Source organism: Schistocerca cancellata, chromosome 9 (genome assembly GCF_023864275.1).
Source record: "Schistocerca cancellata isolate TAMUIC-IGC-003103 chromosome 9, iqSchCanc2.1, whole genome shotgun sequence".
NCBI classification, from domain to species: Eukaryota; Metazoa; Arthropoda; class Insecta; order Orthoptera; family Acrididae; genus Schistocerca; species Schistocerca cancellata.
In genome coordinates this window covers 79,067,102-79,086,604 of record NC_064634.1, presented here as the reverse complement: position 1 = coordinate 79,086,604, position 19,503 = coordinate 79,067,102, and the positions used below count along the sequence as shown (strand labels likewise).

At 42.6% G+C, this 19,503-nt stretch overlaps 1 long non-coding RNA gene across 4 annotated transcripts in view; it reads left to right on the top strand.

Annotated features, from left to right (window-relative positions):
- The window catches only part of LOC126100608 (uncharacterized), an 807,357-nt gene that overhangs the window by 93,955 nt on the left and 693,899 nt on the right, over positions 1-19,503 (top strand). Inside the window, exon 2 of one of the 4 annotated variants that reach the window (XR_007522188.1) lies at positions 14,577-14,666. The exons of the other annotated variants lie outside the window; for them this stretch is intronic. This is a non-coding gene — a long non-coding RNA (uncharacterized LOC126100608). The remainder of the gene's footprint in view (positions 1-14,576; positions 14,667-19,503) is intronic. 4 annotated transcript variants of the gene reach the window in all.

Here is a 19,503-nt window from a genome sequence, read left to right as displayed (position 1 = left end):
GCCATTGGCTATTCACTGTTTAAAGGAAATGCAAAATTACGAGCAGGAAGATTACCAAATATGTAAGCAAAAACTGTGCCAATAAACTGGAAGAACTTGTGGACTGTTCCAAGAAATTTGTTACAGCAGCTAACATCAAACTGCAACAGTATAAAATGTAGTGTAGACCAGATGCATGCCACTTCCCACAGTAACACCGTACAGTAAGCCCTTAACAAAACAGGATTTCTTTTACTTACACTTTACTTAAGTTTGTAGGTAAAAAATGGTGTATTTGGACCGCAATTTCAGCAACAGGTGAATAGGGTACTTGCACAATGTCACTGTGAATTGTGACTAAATCGGGCAAGGAGGCATATCTCACTCACTCGCCAGACGTACAGACAGATGCGTCGGTAAGAGATTCCTGTTATATGACACCAGTGTCGTGTATGACACACCAGATGCGTTTTCCGGTGGAAGATTCGGTTGACTTGTCACTTTGTCATCAAACCTTTGCGGTTCCCATTCATGAGTCACATCCTTTGGGCTGCTAACAGAGTAATTGTGCGGAATCGACGTTCATTATACGCACTAGGTCCCTTCCCTTGCAAACGGACGAAAAAAAAAAAAAAAAAAAAAAAAAAAAAAAAAAAAAAAAAAAAAAAAAAAACAACAGAAATGGGACACTAGGGAGTTTTGAACACGGATCTCCTGCTTTGCAATCCAACACCGTGACCACATAACCACGACGCTACGACTTTGAGAGTTGGCTCGATGCTGCAGATTTTGAGCTTGGACCGTTCACTAGTTTCCTTTTTTTTCACAGTCCAGTACACCTTCTTCCCGTTTTCATACTTGATCTGTGTTCAGTTTTTGGCGGACTATCCACTGGAGCACCTTACCACGATATCGAGGAGGGTGCGATGGGGATGTTTTCTTGTTAGAACATAGTACAAGTGAAACCAGGGGACAACCTCCTGGAATTGATCGCAGCCATTTTAAATACATCAGAGTAATCAATAAGATCCATTAGATGGATTTGTGTCTTCATTTTAATGTACTGGTACTCTGAGCTTGATTTTTGACATCCAGTAATAGAAAACGGCGCACAGTGAAGTGGTATTATGTATGTTCCAGCCGGCCGTAAAGAAGCATAGGAGTAAGCTGGCTCGCCATGGAGGCGTGACACATTGCTCTAAAGGAGTTGTTGTGTTTGTACGTGCCAATAATCACTCAGTGAATCTAAGTCTACGAGGATACTCTGCAAATCACACTTAAGTGTGTGGCATAGGGTTCATCTAACCACCTTGACAATAATTCTCTATTATTCCACTCTCGAAAAGAGCGTGGAAAGAACGAATGCCTATATCTATCCGTGCGAGCTGTCATTTCCCTTATTTTATTATGTTGATCGTTTCTCCCCATGTATGTCGGCGACAAACAAAATATTTTCGCATTCGGAAGAGAACGTTGGTGATTGAAATTTCGTGAGAAGATCTTCGTGAGAGGAAACGCCTTTGTTTTAATGATGTCCACCGCAAATCCTGTATCATATCCGTGACATTCTCTCCCCTATTTCTCGATAATACAAAACGTGCTGCTCTTCTTTTAAGTTTCTCGGTCTATTCCATTTATCCTACCATTTATTCCATTTATCCTACCGCGCAGCAGTAATCCTAAACAGGATGGACAAGCGTAGTTCAAGTGGCTCTGAGCACTAAGGGACAGGATTCGAACCTGCGACCATCAGCCGCATGGTTCCGGACTGAAGCGCCTAGAACCGTTCGGCCACAGCGGCCGGCAGAGATGGTTGAAGAATGAGAAGTAACGAATAGGTCTACGAAAATATAGAAAAATATTAGAAGCAATAGGAAAATGAAGGTTAACCTTCTTGAATGCCTCTTCCAAATGAACGAGAATAAGTTAACGAAACAAATATTCCGCTATTTCTCGAAAAATAATTCGACGATAGCTTGGATAAGATACAATGAAGCGCCCAAGAAACTGGTACAGGCATGCGTAGTCAAATACATAGATACGGCGCTGCGGTCGGCAACGCCTGTATAAGAGAACAAGTGTCTAGCGTAGTTCAAAATGGCTCTGAGCACTATGCGACTTAACCTCTGAGGTCATCAGTCCCCTAGAACTTAGAACTACTTAAACCTAACTAACCTAAGGACATCTCACACACATCCGTGCCTGAGGCAGGATTCGAACCTGCGACCGTAGCAGTCGCGCGGTTCCGGACTGAAGCGCCTAGAACCGCTCGGCCACAACGGCCGGCCTCTAGCGTAGTTGTTAGATCTGTTATTGCTGCTACAGTAGCAGATTATTAAGATTTAAGTGAGTCTGAACGTGGTGTTATAGTCAGCGCCGCCCACAACCAGGTGACGGGCAATGGGGCATAGCATCTCCGAGGCAGCGACGAAGAGCGGATTTTCCGAGTGCACCGTGAATATCAGAAATCCAGTAAAACATCAAATCTCCGACATCGTTGTGACTGGAAAAAGATCCTGCAAGAAGGGGACCAACGATGACTGCAGAAAACCGTTCAACGTGAGAGAAGCGCAACCCTTCCGCCAACTGCTGCAGGTTCCAAAGCTGGGCCGTCAACAAGCGTCAGCGTGCGAACCATTCAACGAAACGTAATCGATATGGGCTTTCGGAACCGAAGAAGTCTGCGTGATACTGTGCTTTACGCCCCGCCTGGGCCCGTCAACACCGACATTGGACTGTTGATGATTGGAAACAAGTTGCTTGGTCGGACCAGTCTCGTTTCAAATTGTATCGAGCGGATGGACGTGTACGGGTATGGAGACAACCTCATGAGTTCATGGACGCGGCATGTCATCAGGGGACTGTTCAAGCTGGTGGAGGCTCTGTAATGGTGTGTGGCGTGTGCAGTTGGAGTGATATGGGACCCTTGATACGTCTAGATACAACTCTGACTGGTGACACTTACGTAAGCATCCTGTCTGATCACGTGCATCCATTCATGTCCATTGTGCATTCCGACAGACTTGCGACGCCCCATACGTCCGGAATCGCCACAGAGAAGCTTCAGGAACACTCTTCTGAGTTTAACCACTTCCGATGGCCACCAAACTCCCCAGACATGAACATTATTGAGCGTATCTGGGATGCCTTGTGACATGCTGTTCAGAAGAGAGATCTCCATCCCCTCCTACTCTTACGGATTTATTAACAGCCCTGCAGGATTCATGGTGTCAGTCCCCTTCAGCACTACATCAGACATTAGTCGAGTCAATGCCACGTCGTTTTGCGGCTCTTCTGTGTGCTCACGGGGGCCCTACACGATATTAAGCAGGTGCACCAGTTTCTTTAGCTCTGCAGTGTATATGAAAAGAACTAGAAAGAAACTACGTGAAAGAACCGGAAATAACAGAAGGAAACCTTTTTAAGAGTTAAACCACGGCTTTCAAGGCGGAAGAAATACGAAATGGAGAACAACATGGACAGAAGAAAGGAAATAAATGCATTCCGCTACAGAAGAAACTCTAAGAGCACCAAGAGTTCCAAGAAAAACTGAAACTAAAAACCGGTAAAATTTGGACTGAAGCGATGAAGGAGCAGCACCGGAAACAAATCCGAGACTGCTGCCCTAAAGTTAACGCCTGTTATCAATTTCATGACTGTCCCTTACTTTGAGGTTATATTCTGTTTACATCACATGACAAAAATCGAAGTGTTTTACCTCGCCGGAATTGTCTAAATATCTACTTTTAATTGGTGTATGACTATTATATTTTAGTGGAAAAAGGAGCCTACATACGCGGTGATATTTAAGAGAAAGCGTGGTTTTTCGAGCATTGTTTGGCGAGTGTCAACTTTTAGGATTCATAGAAGTCACACCGTAATCAAGAGAAAAATTTTCTTTGCACAGTTTAAAGATGCAATCAGTCTCGACCGACAGGGTAATTTTCGTTGCTTTCTGATAGGCCGTTTTGTCCTAATAACGATGGCTGTACAATCTTTTAAGTAAGAGCGTGGTCGGCATTACACACAGATAGTAAAAGATACCACCGTAATTCTTTCACAGCCCAACAGAGAGAAGTTTTGGTTTTCATGTAATGTTGATAAAGCATTAGTTTACTTTGAAATCTTGACTGAGATACACAAGAAGAGATAAGAGTGCAGCTTAGGCGTCACGTTTGTCAGAGATGTTTGATGCCGATTACCAAACGTTGGTTCATCGACAAAAATGAAAATTGGATACTGCAGGAGGGCAATTATCCGTAGCACCGCAGCAGACTTAGCAGCGACTGGAAGAAGGAGAATGGTGTACAGGCTCTGGATTGGCCCTCGCAGTCGCTAATCCTATTGAAAATGTATGGTCTTGCATCAAAAAGAAGTTGCGAGGAAAAAGTATATTTACTTCGAAACAGCTATGAACACAGATTCGACGCACTTGGAAGTCTCTTCCAGGTGAATAAGCCAAAAACTTGGTTTCGGAGATGCCAAGCAATTATCGACGCTGCGGGTGACTAGACGTATTATTAACTGGAATTGCATTTTTCTTTTATTCATGTATGATGTATGTATATGTTTTAGTTTGTTGTCAAGTACATTTTCCTACTGATTTACACGACCACGATCTCACTTCACAGACTGTACATTACCGCAGTTCGCCTAATGGTGGTTTATATCGAGAAGACGAGAAGTATAAAAGCAAGCTTTTTTGTTGCCAATCAGCTGTTATGTTTCTATACACATAAATTTACGTAAAGCGCTAGAATCAGGTGTTTAATTTATTTGCTTTTGCATCGTTATGCACCACGTTCTTGAGTATGCTATGATGCCGAACCTCTGAACAGTAAACTCCATTTCATTGAGGCTTCCCGTCAGATAGGAAACAGTCGTGCTCCTATTCGATGTTGTGTCTCGTATGAGTCAGCTCCGCAACATAATTAGTTGCCTCGTACTTGTATGTAACCATGAATCATGGCCTGTGATCAGTGCGCGTGCTAACTTTGAGACAAAGAAGAACAGGAGTTGAGCAGTCCTCATCACAGCCACTAAACAGAACGTCAGCATGTTCGGAATTAGTGAAAGTACAATGAAGCGAAGTTCCAGAGAATACAGAAAAATGTCATGTCCTGTATTGCCAAAGAGATGTTCTGGCAGGCGACGGAAGTTTACATGGGACTAGTTTAGCGCGGAGAGTCATAAGAAGGAAAATCGACGACTTCTGCATGGAAAACAGTTCCAACATTTACAGCTGCACTGAAAAAATTTAAGACTGAAGTTGAAGACTTTCCTGATATGAGCGAAACAACCTTTGGCGTGCTATTCTTAAATTGGTCATCAGACATGAAAAGTTGCACAAAAAAGCTGCACTGATGGAAAATAACTGAGTAGCAGGAAGGCGAGTTCTTGCGGGAAATAAGACATTTGCCAAACACTAAATGGACTATCTATTACACTGATGATTGTTCGTGCGATGGAAATCATTCCAGAATCTACAGTATGGGATTGTGGGTCCGCCTCGGAGCAAGACACTTTTGTTATTTATTGTTTATTCCCAAACTAGTTTCAGCGACAAATATCACTATCATAGTTTTTCTCGGTATACATCACGTCATCTCTAAGTTCGTCGGACAGCTTGCAGCTACTTTTAGACACAGTAAAACATAACTTTCGCACCTTGTTCGTAATCCAAAACAGCAAAACAGCAAGATGGCGTTCTGTTTTGGAAAAGTATCTGCAAGCTGTCCAACGAACTTGCAGATGACATGATGTATGGCGAGAAAAACGCAGAAAATATGCCGGAAACAGCTGTAACAGTCGTAAAACCGTGATGTAACGGTTATCAAATAAGAATAAAGGAAGTCATTTATGATGGCTACATTTATCGATGAAACTAGTTTGGGATAAAATAAATAATAACAAAAGTGTTTTTTCGTCGAGGCGGACCCACAATCCCATATTGTTGTTTTTGTATGCAAATATGGATCAATGGGAGAGTTTCAAGATAAAATTATTCATTTCAGAATGTTCGGAAGACAGGAAAAAATGCCTTACGCATCAGAAGATGTATACGATTATCATATATGAATCGTTCAAGACTGAAATGGGTGGAAAGAAGGTATTCAAAAACGGTCCAATTCCGGAAAAAGGATTGTAATGTGCCGCATTGGAAGCGGAGATGAGTTCGTGCAAAATGCTGGCTTGTTTTATTGGGAAAAAAGGGGGTGCCGATTATTATTCTGAGATAAATCCCAGACACTACAGAAAGTGGTTCAGGAGCTCTCGAAGAATTACGAAACAGATATGCGATTGTTTTTAGACCAAGTTCCATATCGTATGATGATAAATCCAGTGTCACGAAATCCACCTACAAAATGGAGGAAATATCCAGTTATTGAGCTGATGGAAAGCAATAACGTAGAGCTTACATCTGAGGCCTCGTCTTACGACTAATTTTCTGAAGTAGGCCTGCTGAAATTGAAATGTACCCGATCGCAATTCAGGTCACAAGAATGACTTTAGGAAATTGAATTGCGCTCAGTGGACAAGGAAATTCAACTCCTGTGGTTGTCCTTGACGCACTGCGAATTCAACACCAATGAACTTATCTGGGCATTTTTCAAGAACGAGGCAGCAAACGAGAACAAAAATTTTAAGGTAAACGATACTTTACAGTTTTGTCGCTCCGCTCTTGAAAGTATTCCCCAAAGTGCCTGGAGGACTTCAGTGAGTCATGAGCACAAGCTAGACAACAAATACACACCAACATCCCCAATGGATCCATTGCTGGTGCAAGCAGACGACTACAACAGCAGCAAAAGGATCTCAGCCAGCGCCGAAAGAGATTATGTCATAATGTAGTCTGAACGCGGCAGTGCTGTAGTGGAATGTTAGTACAAAGCTGCCACACTTCGCTGGAGAGTAGGCGCTCATCTCGCATTACAACGATGGCAGCCGCTAGTACGGCAACTACGTTGCACCACAGCCTCGCGCGAGTTAGAGCTACTAACACGATAGCTTTACAAACTCGTGACTGACAAACTCGGGGAGTATTCATTAGTGGTGATGACATGTTATATAATCAGCAAAAGTTCAAACGGTTCACACGTCGTTTTTCTGCCGCAATAGCTACAACGGTAAGCTCACTCGCATGATCTTGCATTTTAAGTTATATCGATGGAATGACTACTCATAAAATAATGAAAATCCGACTGTATATAGACCGAGGTTGTATCTTCAAACTGCACATAAGAAATTTTTCACCTAATAACGGCCTGTGTTCTACGACTCCTCAAGGTTGACACTCGCCAAAAAATGCTCGAAAAAGCAATTTTCGTCCTAAATATTACCGCGTATGTCGTCCCGTTTCAACTAAAATGTAATTCGTGGAGGTATGTACCGTCTATGCAACTAATTGAAGGCAGTTTGTTTACTGCCATACGCGAATCACTTCTCTTACTCGGGAAGCATCATCAGTGGCCTGTAATGCATGTTTCCTTTTATACATACAATAAACGTATTACGTTGTAGATATAATATGCTGCTATACTACATTTTGTCGTGTCTGTCTCTTGTTTTTTTAAGTTAAAATCAATTTTTGTAGCACAAAATTCGTAATGTACTATTTCCGGCGCTCATAACTCATGTGTGTGGTCCTGGAGATGCATTTGTTAGTTTCCATACCCCAGCTGGCCGATTTCTGGCGTTCTTTCACCCACATATATCACTTGCACTTTCCATTTTGTGATCAACATTTGTGTGTTTTCGGTGTGTAGTGTCCCAGTTGTTTTGTGTGTTTGTCTGTCTTTTGTTTGTGTTATGTTGTGGTTTTATATTTTCCATTTATTGTGTGTGTGTGTGTGTGTGTGTGCGTGGAAAATATAAAACCACAACACAACCCAAACAAAAGTCAGACAAACACACAACAACAGTTGGCAAAACTACAAACCAAAAACACACACATTGTTCACAAAGTGGAAAGTGCAAGTGATATATGCGACGTGATAAATGTGGGTGAAATGACGCCAGAAATCGGTCAGCTGGAGTATGGAAATTAAGGAATACATCTCAAGGACCACACACATGAGTTAACAGCGATGGAAATCGTAAGTAACACCGGACGATAAGTTCACATTACGAACTTTGTGCATAAATGTTGATTTTAACCTAAAAACAAGGAGAAGGACAAGACAAAATGTAATACAGCAGCATATTATATCTGCCACCTAATACGTTTATTGTATGTATAAAAGGAAACATGTGTTACAGGCCACTGATAATGCTTCCCAAATAAAAGAAGCGAAACGCGTGTGGCAATAAACAATCTGCCTTTAGTTAGTTGCGTAGACGGTACATATCTCCACGAATTTAAAGCAACTAAGGGAAAGACTGAAAACAGAAAAAAATGACTATAAAATGTAAATATTGGTACATTAAATAAAAGTAGACAGTTCCACAATTCCTGCAAGGTACAACACATCGACGTTCGTCATGCGATGTAACCGTAACATGAGCTGAAAGCCGTACGCGGTAGCCGCGCGGTCTGGGGCGCCTTGCCACGGTTCGCGTGGTCGCCCCCGTCGGAGCTTCGAGTCCTCCCTCGGGCATGTGTGTGTGTGTTGTCTTTAGCGTAAGTTAGTTTAAGGGGGGTAGGACGTCAAACGGGCCGACTTGGAGCAGGAGAGGCACCACAGGACATTTTAATTTCCACTGTCTATACTTTTACAAATAAATTCATAAAACTTTGGCAGCATGACCAGGAAGGATTCAGGATTTACACTCATTGCAGTGGAAGTTCGAAAACATAACAAAATAATTTTTTTTACGTGTGAAATTTCATCATTTTTTTCCTCATACTAATGGCTGCATTTGTTGCTATAGGTACACTTTCCTTCATAAGTTAGAGAGATTCTTCGATGAATTTTGCACAGCATAGATAATACACTTACAGGTGTATGAAACTCTAGAATTTATTTAATTTTCGAAAAAACGAATGATCTGTTGTATTTTAAACTTCATGTTCAGGAAAAATACACAAATTTTGTAGTTAATTACCTCAATTTTTACCACAGTTTTTAATAGATTTGGGACATTCTAGAGTTTCATACACCTGTAAGTATGGTTTCTATGCTGTGCAAAATTCATCGAAGAATCTCTCTTACTTATGAAGAAAAGTGTACCTACAGCAACAAATGCAGCCAATACCAAGTGAAAATGATGAAATTTCAAATGTAAAAAAAAATTGTTTTGTTATGTTTTTGAAGTTCCTCTGCTATGAGTGTGAATCCTGAATCCTTCATGGTCATGCTAACAAAGTTTTATGAATTTATTTGTAAAAGTACAGACAGTGGAAATTAAAATGTCCTGTGGTGCCTCTTCTGCTCCAAGTCGGCCCGTTTGACGTCCTACCACCCTTAAGTTGTATTACGTAGTGTGTCAGTGTAGGGCCCGATGACCTCAAAATTTGACCTCATAGGAACCACCATGAGATCAAAGTTAGGGGTCAATCGTCATAAACGGACAGTGGGCGCAAGGAAAACGAAACATTGCGGCTCAAATAGCGCGGTGTGGAGAAGGCCAGTACGGGAAGGAGGTGAAGAAGAAGGAGGCGAAACCCACGAAGACGACTGATTCGCCTGACGACCCAGTGATGAGAGGTTTGCTCGGCTACCACGGCTGTCCCTCACACGTCGACGGCCCGGCGGTGACACCTCGCAGGCAGCGGCAGCTGCCTCCCACGGCTGGAGTGCCCCAGCCTCCGCTCGCAGTTGGCCGGCGGCGGCGGCACGAGGACTCGGCGCCGACAAAAGAGCAGCGCGCCGTGGTCTCAGCTGCGGGCTGCGAGTTCCGCAACAATCGGCCATTGTCCGTGGCGGCTGCTTTGTGAGACGATACTCGGCGTGACCAATGTCTCTGCTGCAGCCGAGCCGCCAACCATTTCGGCAAAAAGAAAGGCTGTCGCCGAGTCGCGCAGTCCTGCATCGAGCTTCTCTTCGGTTCTTCACCCGCAGACTCCTTGTGTGACAATGGCCCACATTATCTCTAACCGCCGCCTCCTTTGTGCTAAAGACTTAAGGAGAAACACGTGTGAACCAGCACAACCCTCCGCGGGCCGTCACCCTTCACTTTTATTGTTGCTCGCTTAGACGCTCTACGCTGTAAAGTAATGCGAGACGATTTACTTATTTATCTACATATTTATTATGTTGGCGCATAAGCTCACAGGGATTTCGTTTTGCATGTTGATGTTTGAGTTCAAATATTGCCATTTTGTCATTGGAGATAGCAAGTGGGTCTGTGGACGGTAGAAAATGGAATGCCAAGTGGAGAAATCGGAACATTTCCCACATATTCGTCTGTTTAAGCAGAGGGTGACAGCAGCGGATGCAGCCAGAAACACTTGCGCCGTGTATGTGGATAATGACATTGGACAGAACTGAGCAAGAAAATGATTTTCTCGTTTTAACGAGTATCGTTTTGACTTTAGTGACTCTCCAAGTTCAGGGAGACTTTGGGGTTTGATGAAGATCGTTTAAACGCGCTAATCAACAGTGATCCACGTCAGTATACTAGAGAACTGGCAAAATTGAAGAACTGTGATCATTCCAACATGGTGCGACATTTGCATGCAATGGGTAAGGTTCAAAAACCGGGTGTATGGGCACCGCATGCTGTAAGCCAAAATCACAAGAATTAGCGGGTAGCCACATATGCATTTCTGCTTGCTCGTCACCAGTTAGCTCGTGAAGGACACCGACCATTCGTATCCTGTACCGCCGGCCGGGGTGGCCGAGCGGTTCTAGGCGCTACAGTCTGGAACCGCGCGACCGCTACGGTCGCAGGTTCGAATCCTGCCTCGGGCATGGATGTGTGTGATGTCCTTAGGTTAGTTAGGTTTAAGTAGTTCTAAGGTTCTAGGGGATTGATGACCTCAGAAGTTAAGTCCCATAGTCCTCAGAGCCATTTGAACCATTTATCCTGTATCGTTACTAGTGACGAGAAATCGTGTCTCTACGCTAAAGAAAGGATGGTTGAGCCAAGCAAAGCACCAGCCCCCAGTATAAAAACTTGCGCGCATCCGTAAAAGATAATGTCATGCATATGGTGGAACAGCTACGGTGTGGTGTACTACGAATTGCTTCCCCGAGACGTGACCATCACTGCTGACAATTACTGTCAACAACTGAGACGTTTGGAGACGAAATCCAAGAAAAACGACCGGGAAGACTGCGTGAGGTGATGCTACTCCACAATGACGCCCACCCGCATTCTGATAGACTGACACAAAACACTAGGCTGGGTTTGGAAGTCATTCCGCAGTTATCTTGTTTACCTGATCCTTCGCCCTCAGATTTTCACCTTTTCCGTTCTCTATTGAACAACCTTCAAGGAACTTCCTGTCCAGACAAAATGCGCTCAGAACATGGCTGGACGAGTTCTTCGTGTAAATGGTGAAGGAGAATATTGGTGATTGAAGTCTCTTTTATATCTATCTGTTGTGTTTATTAGACTTATGGAAAAACGCTACGAACTTATGCACCAAACGAATATTTGCAACCATTTCAGCTGGCAACATTATGGTCTTCAGACCTTCTCTTATTTCCAACTAAACGTTCTTAGACAGTCATCACTACAATATGCATAATTTATTATTATTATCCTTTATTCTTTTTCCTTCGCGGATCGGGTGATTTCGCCCGTGCCGATCAAAAAGGCCGCACCTTCTCTTCAGTGCCCTTGCCCTCTATCTTGCCCCTTTAGTTTCTTAATCGAGAATTTGTTTTGGAAGTCTGTTTTCATGCAGTCTACCATGATGCTCTCACTATTTTTTTCTGTTTGATCTGTTTTCTTGTGCATTGAAAATGCAGTGATCTTCTCTGGTGCATCCTTTAACGCTACGGAGAAATCTCATTTCGACTGTCTGGATCTTGTTCATATCCTTTTCCGTGGGAATGTAGGATTCAGATCCGGGCATATAGATATTGCGAGAACTTTGTAAAACTTATATGTGTGTTTCTTTCGTGGCTTTTCTAGTGTATTTCTAATTGTTCCACAGATCGCGTTAAATTTTAGGATTATGTCATCAACGTCACTGTCGAAATTTCGCCGTGCGTCACATCCGAGATACTGAAAGTGGGTTACCCGATTATTTATTACAATTTTAGATCTTATATTCGAATTTACCTTGGTTATCTCAACACTGGAGATGTTATTTTATATTTAGAAGCCAACAAACTAAGATGATAAAACGGCTGTTTGAATATTATCTTCATATTCTTCAATTATTATTTGATCATCTGCATTTAGCAGAGTATTAAAACATTTCTCTCTGTTGATCTTTATGACATAGATGATACCAAGCCCTGAGTCGGTCAAAGACCTGGAGACAGGCTACATGCTTGCCTAACTCCCTGTGTTGTTGTTAATCGTTTAGAGAGGGCATCTCCATCTTCGATTATAACTTTTGCCTCTTTCCAAAGAGCTTTTACAGATTTAATTAAATGCGCTGGAAGCCTTTTTGCGTAATTGCCACCGTAGGTGTCTATTGACTTTGTCAATAGTCTTTCAGGATCTACAAACGCTGTGTCCGTGTCTAAGTTAAATAATCGTCTTTTCTCTAAAAGTTGTTTTATAATAAAAATACCATGAGTGTAAGGTCGTCCTTTTTTTAAAACTTAACTTCTTCTTCTACTAAAGCTGTATTAGAGATACAACGCAGTGTTATATTTAAAATAGTGCAGAGGATTTTGTAGCCCGTATTAACTAGCCCAATTCCTATGTAGTTGTATGGGTTGCCTGTGTTATCTTTCTTGAGTATGGAGAAAATTTTAGCCAAAAACCCTCCCAGGTACCTTACCTGCAGTGACGCATAGATTACTAAGATGTACCGTACGTTGCTTCAGTGAAAGAACTTCGTATTCAAAGAATTCGGCATTTATTCCGTCGGTCCCTTTTGCTTTCCTCTTCTTCAAATTTTGCATTGCTACATCTAATTCATCCATTTCTATGAGCTCAATGTTTCTGTTGATTCGACAATTCTCACAGTATTCGCCAGTGGCTGAATCGTCAACTTGGAGACTTCTATAATGCTGTCCCCGTCGTTCTAAAGCTATTACGTTCATTGATATTGGTAATAATAACGAATATTTGGAATTTAAGAAATGTCAGTCTTACCAACATAGTAGTGACCGACGTGGCCCAATAACCGACTGTTACATATCTTATGCTAGTATTCTGCCGTTTTCGCCATTTGTAGCTCGTTGAAATAGATCACGGTAGTGATGATTTGGCAGTACTAAAGACGAGTAGTTTTTGTTTAACTTGAGGTCGAAATATTTTTCTGGAAATGTATCAGTAAAGTTCCTTATAACAATTCGCAAGTTTCAGCTTTATTTTTGATGTAATAAAATTTTCAGCTAACTTCAGAGCTAGGGAACCCACGTGTGAATAGGTGAAATAAATTCCTGAAAAAATATGACACCACACCCATATCTGCGAATGTGTGTTGGGTTTGATTCTGAGGGACAGAGAATGAAAGAATAAGCCATAGGAAAACAATAATTTATTGTGAAATAAAAACAAGAAATTACTAAAATAATGACAGTCCGTTCGAAAGTACACATCTGCGAAATCAAAATCTGCTGCTGGGTAACATTTACAACTAATCTGCTCTACCCTGGGCATTGCAATATGTTGGGATCCTCACTGGCACGATACACGGTGATGGATTACATTTTTGCTAAAGCCTGTGAACCTCTTCGATGGCCCTTTGAGGTTATCCAGTTTGTACAGAGGGCTCCAAAGAATTTTTCTAAGTACCCACTGGGCTACCGTGGGGAATATTTGTATGTGTCCTACCGTCGTCATGAAGAAATTTCTATGTCCTAAAAGCGTGGTGCTTGATAACCGCCCATGCCAGCATACGCCCTGCTTCTTCAACTCCTTCCAAGTGACGATCATCCCTTTATAAATTTGGTCCACCCTACCGTACAAGTCACATGTATCTTCTCACTTAACGACCGTGAACAGTCACGAGGTTTATTTTCACCTTTTTGTATAATAATTAAATCATGAAACTACTTGCGTCATCAGAAACGCGCGAAAGATCTAATTAAAACGACATTTTACTCTTGCCGGCTGGAGTGGCAGAGCGGTTATAGGCGCTACAGTCTGGAACTGCACGACCGCTACGGTCGCAGGTTCGAATCGTGCCTTGGGCATGAATGTGTGTGATGTCCTTAAGTTAGTTAGGTTTAAGTAGTTCTAAGTTCTAGGGCACTGATGACCTCAGATGTTAAGTCCCATAGTAGCTCTGAGCACTATGGGACTTAACAGCTATGGTCATCAGTCCCCTAGAACTTAGAACTACTTAAACCTAACTAACCTAAGGACAGCACACAACACCCAGTCATCACGAGGCAGAGAATAAGTCCCATAGTGCTCAGAGCCATTTTGAACCATATTACTCTTGATTCTAGGTTGAGTAGTTTGTGCACAAATCAGAGTTGAATAAGTATGTATTTTAGTTGCAGTGATCAACTGGAGTGTTTTCTCTCTGTGTCTTGAATAATATTTGTACACACATGTAAGGCACCTCTTTCTTACAGGAAATGACCCGCTCTTTCCACTGCTGCTATCAGAATCTGTAACCACATTTAAATTATGGACAAAACACACAAAACGGTTATTAATTAAAGGTAAGAATTAAACATACAATTGTTATAATCTAAATGTTGTGCGTGAAGCAGTGTACGTTCGCTAACACATACTACCATGCTGATCGTGCAACTGGTTTATTAATTAAGTTGATTTTAATTATAGTGACAAATTGCCTCTGACTGCGTAATTACGCATATAGTCCAAAATCTATACAGCTGACTAGATTGGTACCGATGAGCGCCATAAACTAATGGTTCGATCTCTTTGATGAATATAAAATTAGGAAGTAACTTCAACTCTAATGCGTAATGGACGCCACTGGTTACCTATGAGCTGTAAGGTATTATTAACCGAGACGAAGATAGCGAGAACCATCCTCAATATTTTGAGACTCGTGATAGCGATTAAATATTCGAATGACGTGATGGTGGTGTACGAGAATTCGGCTGGCAACTTCCTGTGCTGACAACACTAAGAATGCGCGCACGATCTAAGTTTGAAAGGATCTTTCGAGGCGTTTTAATAGGTTGTACTGTGTACACGCACTGCATTTTCCCGCTCATGACTTTGAAGACACTGATAAGTCTAATGGACTGTATAAGAAGCAGGTTTCCTATCTAATAACGTGAATCAAACAAGTCACGAGAAAGGTGGAAAACTCATTTTGATTTGTTTCTATCGAAGCCCAAATGATGCACATTCTCAGATCACGACACCACGGAAAAATTTAATGACTTATAGTGAGTAATCAAGAGCGATACTGTGTCTGTACATGTTCGGCCACACTGTTGCGTGCTATTTAGCCCATTAAGTGTAACCTAAGGCTTTCACCTTTCGCAAAAGGTCTTTACAGTGATAACCAGGATTTACGCTAGGTCCAACTAACAAGTGCTTCTTTGGTACTGCCAAAAACAGCATAGGTACCTTCTCATAACTCTCGACAGTAGTCGTGCAGCTGGGCACATAATCCTCTCGCTATATCAGTGGGCAGCAGTTTCACAAAATTTAAACTATAAAGGGTACACTAAATCTAGCCGGCCGCGGTGGTCTAGCGGTTTTGGCGCTGCAGTCCGGAACCGCCGGACTGCTACGGTCGCAGGTTCGAATCCTGCCTCGGGCATGGGTGTGTGTGATGCCCTTAGGTTAGTTAGGTTTAAGTAGTTCTACGTTCTAGGGGACTTATGACCTAAGATGTTGAGTCCCATAGTGCTCAGAGCCATTTGAACCACTAAATCTAAACAACACGTAAATGAACTTGCTGGCACGCAGATCGAGACATCATCAATAGCGTAAGTCTTATATAAGGTTTTCAAGTAAATGATCAGTGAAGAGTTCTCATTTAGTGTGATTTTTTTTTTGTAGAAGGGAAGAACTTATTCATAGTTAAATATAGATAGGAATGTAATATTATGTTCTGAAAGGGTTCTCATTACGATTCTTGTATTGTCCTCAGAATTTACCTCCTTGTACCATTTGCCATTATTTAATAAACTTGGCTTCATGCAACTTCTGTGACCAGTAATTACGTTAAACACATAAAAGTCTATAGTCGTAAATTTGTATTATTATTACTATGAATTACTGCGACCGTATGCTGTTTGTGTGTCTATCTCTCTATTTTCAATTACTTGAGAATTAATGACCAACGTTCATCATAAATACTTTAGTGCAAGACGTTTGCCTGGGCTTGAGAAATGCCATGCGTCGATACTTACCTGGCCATGCTGTCATTTCTGTTTATCAGATATTAATTTTCCTATGTGGTATTAGTAAGCTACTTTAAGAGAAAAATAGTTCAAAACGCCGTTGGATCAATTTCTCCTTTAAATCAGGACTTCTCCTTGAAATTTCCATTCAGTCGACGTACTTTATTTTATCGTAGGTCATTCATACAATTATAGATATTCCAGAGTTTGTGCAATTCAGTGTTATGACGAATTATTCGATCGCTATTATGAGTCAACTGGCATACCACGACGGCTGCACTCAACCGTTACACATTTTTTCTCTGTTTATTTGGCACATCGTCCTCCACTTGCGCACATTTTGCAGTTTCCCTTCCTCATACCAAGTGGATGTTAACGTATTGTGTAGGTGAATCTGAAAGTCCCTTGAAGCTAAGCGACGATGGTGCTTTCCAGTGCACTAGTGAATCGTCAGTTCAAAATCTGAGACTGTTAATCCGTGCTTTAATTATTTCCATTCCCGCACTGAGAGACTACGTCTACATCAGTACTCCGCGAGCCACGTTACTGTCTGTACTGGAGGGTTCAAATGGCTCTGAGCACTATGGGACTTAACATCTGATGTCATCAGTCCCCTAGAACTTAGAACTACTTAAACCTAACTAACCTAAGGACAGCCCACACATCCACGCTCGAGGCAGGATTCGAACCTGCTACCGTAGCAGCAGCGCGGTTCCGGACTGAAGCGCCTAGAACCGCTCGGCCACAGCGGACGGCGCGCCGGAGGGTATTTCTGGTACAACTGTTATTTCCCTCCTATGTTTCTACATTCACGAATTTTGCGTGGGGAGAACGAGTGTCGATGGACACCGTTTTCTCTGATATCGTGATAGTTTCGCTAGACGTATGTAGGAGGACGTAATACGTTGTTCGTCCGCTCGTGGAACGTACGCGGACGCTTGTCTCGCAGTGTCTGCCACGACAGTTCGTTGGGCGTCTTGGGAGAGCAGTCACGCTTACTAAAAGGCACCGTTGACGATACGAGCCGCTAGTTGTTGGTTCTTCTCCACCTCTTCTGTTTAACCGAACTGGTTAACGGGTCTCAAACTGAAGAGAAATACTCAAGAATCGGTTGAACGAGTGTTTCTTTCACTGAACTATCCAGGTACCTGCTTTCCCCATACCTACATGTGACCATTCCCCTTAGGTCGCTCCAAGAGATTACTGGTGGATCTCCTACGGTTGTTGCTGTTTCCAGTGGCTTAATCGAACGGTAACGGATATCTTTGCCTGTTTGTTCACAGTACGATACATTTAATTGCGTTTATCTTCAAAAGCTACTTCCTGCACCAGTCATCGTTACTCTACACGTCCTTTTGTGTTTTGGCACAGTCTTCTGCCGCTGCAGTCGTCCCACACACTACAGAATCATCTGCGAACAGCCTCATGGAGCTCCCGACAAGATCCACTAGGTCATTAATAATTAATTTATTATTCCCAGGAGGGAATTCCCTGAGGGTAGCACAATACACTTGAGAGTTGATCGTTGCACCATAAGGGAGGTCATAAAACAGAATAACCTTTTCAGAGACCCAAAAGATCGTCGCCATGACTTTCCCGGCTGAAGGTACGGCTTTGAATTTTTTCTTCGGGGGAGAGGCGATTTGGCGCCACTCCAAGGATTGCCGTTTTGTTTCCGGTTCGAAGTGCTGAACTATTTTTCATCGCCTGCGACGACATTCGACAAAAAATTGTCACGATCAGCCTCGTAACGCTCAAGCATTTCCGCACAGAGGGTCCATCGTTGCTCTTTATAGTCTTCTGAGAGGGGGCGAGGGACGCAGCGGCCACCCAGCTGTGTGTACCACAACTGGTGAACGAGCGAGTCAGCCCTACGAGCAGACACGTCCACTTGTGCAGCGAGGTGTTTGACTGTGATCCGTCGATCACCTCCAGTGAGTGTCTCTGTATGTCCATCTTTTCAGAGATGGTCGCGGGACTTGGCTGTTCGATACAGAGTGTCAAATGAAACACCTTTCAGCCGTCGAGTTTATTTGGCTACCAGTTTCGGCGATTTACTATGCTATCTTCAGGCTCCTAACCGGCGTGTAGGAAGGTTCTGGTCAAAACAGGGGCCAGCAATACTGGTATTAGTAGATTTCTGCTTGCTACGGCGATCACTTTAACCATAATCTACCGACTCAGACTTTGTCGGCAGATGGTGGTTGATCTTCGTCCGTCCATATTTAAACTGGATGAAGATAGGACACAGCTGGTACGGTTTCTATTAAAAATGAATTTCCTCCAGCTGTACTTAAAATTTTATATTTACTTCGCTAATAGTTTCGACGTTGTGTCAAGGCCATCTTCAGGCCCGTACACTTTGATGAAATCAGTTGTGTGTGGCTCAGTCTAGAAGTCCGCGGTGAGACCAGCAAGTGCTCCACATGGATGGCAGTAAATCAGTTACTGCCCGCCATCCATGTCAAGCACGTGCTGGTCTCACCGCGGACTTCTAGACTGAGCCACACACAACTGATTTCATCAAAGTGTACGGGCCTGAAGATGGCCTTGACACAACGTCGAAACTAGTAGCGAAGTAAATATAAAATCTTAAGTACAGCTGGAGGAATTTCATTTTTAATAAAAAGATAATGGTTGAAGTGATCGCTATAGCAAGCAGAAATCTCGGTGGAATCTTCCTAAACGCCGTTTGGGGGCCTGAAGATGGCGTAGTAAATCGCCGAAACTGGTAACCAAATAAAATAAGTTTGGAAACTAGACGGCTGAGAGGTGTTTGATTTGACATCCAAGAATGAGAGTGTCCTCACGTTCCAACATTGCAGGAGTCACTGCAGGTCGGACAGATTTGCGCGACTTTGTTGCGATGATGACAGACACCTCGCCATACGACTCGCCTTGGTTTTTTTACAGTGCCATGTCTCCGAGTACATTCTTCAAGCGCCTATAAATATCTGCGATCCTTTGGTTTGTCGCCAAAAGAAACTCAATGAGAGCTCTCTGTTTGGAACGCACCTCTGTTTTCCTTGCAGTACATTTTTCTTGCAGTAATGGTGCTTCGACGAACCCTCTGCCTCGTACTTAAGTGTGAATTGCAGAGTAATCATGTAGATGTAGGTGAACCACAGAAAATATTGCAAAAATGTTAATTAAATTGCAATTAGACGTG